The sequence below is a fragment of the Penaeus monodon genome, chromosome 22 (assembly GCF_015228065.2).
Source record: "Penaeus monodon isolate SGIC_2016 chromosome 22, NSTDA_Pmon_1, whole genome shotgun sequence".
NCBI lineage: Eukaryota > Metazoa > Arthropoda > Malacostraca > Decapoda > Penaeidae > Penaeus > Penaeus monodon.
The window spans coordinates 7,099,800-7,101,576 of NC_051407.1; positions in this window are offsets into that span (position 1 = coordinate 7,099,800).

Here is a 1,777-nt window from a genome sequence, read left to right on the forward strand (position 1 = left end):
CCAACACATACATATGGAAATACTGTGAATGGTCTTGCTTGTGTTTTATAAATACAGGAAACTGGCCGTCATGTGTAGGCAAAGGTACCGACAAGAATGTCTAATTTCACAATGAAATATAAGTTAATCATTCTTTTTTATGTCTCTATCTATAACTGTCAATATAACATTTGTTGAAGTAGTGGTAGGTCATATATACAAATCTCTCATACAAATAATTCAGTTATACGTAAGTTTTAATTAGGCTTTATGTTCTATTATTATTATCAGATTCCAAGGTAGAGAGTATATTGTTTATCATATATACACTATTTGCCTTTCAAATGATAACATCGATGTTTCATAAGGATATGAAATTGGTCTCTTAATGTTTGACATTTTATTCATTTCACATAAAAAAAATATAAATATATATATCAGTCATATTTTTTCTTCTCCCTATTCCTAAATTGATTAGTACAGCAGTGGCAGTATTGGCAGATGTCCATGTTCCACACTGCTGCTTTCGAATCCACCGCCTAAACCAGCGTTACCAGTGAATCCATTCCCAAAACCACTACTACCGATAAAACCACCAAAACCATTATTACCTCCAACAATACCTCCGATTCCACTACTGCTCCCTAGCGCAACAACTTCTCCGAAAACATTCCTGTTTCCGAAACCACTGTTGCCTCCAAAAACGTTCCCAACTCCAAATTGACCTCTGCTTCCAAGACCATTGCTGAGTTCGAAAGTTTTGGCACCTCCAAAGGAACTGCCCCCAAAGCCCCCAGTTACCTGACCGCCCCCCTCAGCGGCCGCATTCAAAGCAGTCTGCAGATCTACTCCACTTGGAAGAGTTGGATTATCTCCTTCAGCATAATTGACGAAGTACACTTCAGGTTCAGAAGGGGGTGCTGGGATTTCGATCACCTTTTGACCTACTTTAGATTGTTTATTGAGGACATAAACGACGTGTTCCTGCTGTGGAGGAGGTACGACGATAGGATCGAGTCCCTGCCCCCCTTCAGGAGTTCGGATGAACAAAAGGTTGGTCTCGACAGTCGGTGCAGGGATAAAAGGTGGAGGACCAGCTCGTGGGGGAATTCTTGGTGCATCATAAAGGAACACACGACGGTTGACTCTTGGAGTTACGCACCTACCGTCCACATGTAACACCTGTCCGCTGCTGCAACTTCGTGGGAGTAAAGATGGTCCGGAAGGCGGAGTCAGATCGTAGCCCTGTGGTTTAGCGACGGTGACAGCGATGACAATCAAAATGACCTGAAATAATAGAAAATACGTTTCATTTTATTCAGTAATGCATCTTAATCTTAAAGTACATGCAATTTCAAATCTTATACGTAACATTTTCCATTCTCATCAGCGATACATATACAAAGTCCAGAGACGAAACTATTCACCAGAAGTTCCATTGTGAATGTTACTCATATCTTTGTTTGACTGATGGTTTATATATCAAAAGTAACTTTCTGTTAACTCCACTCTCACCAGGCCAGCATGATCATGTTTACAGTTCCTGACTTTCTTTTCATATTTTAGTGGTATCCATTTTCGTCGGGTTTACCATGCAAATTTCACTTTCTTTTTGGATCTTCTGCCTTTCTATTTTTTTCGGTGATCCAGACCCCTAAAATATTGGGGAGGAATATATAAATCTAGGCCAATGTATGCAATAAATAGTATCAATTAGAAGGCTTTTTTTACAGCAGGAATATGATAACGTAATTAATCAGAAACCTAAACCGTTTACAATTCACAGTTGAATATGTGT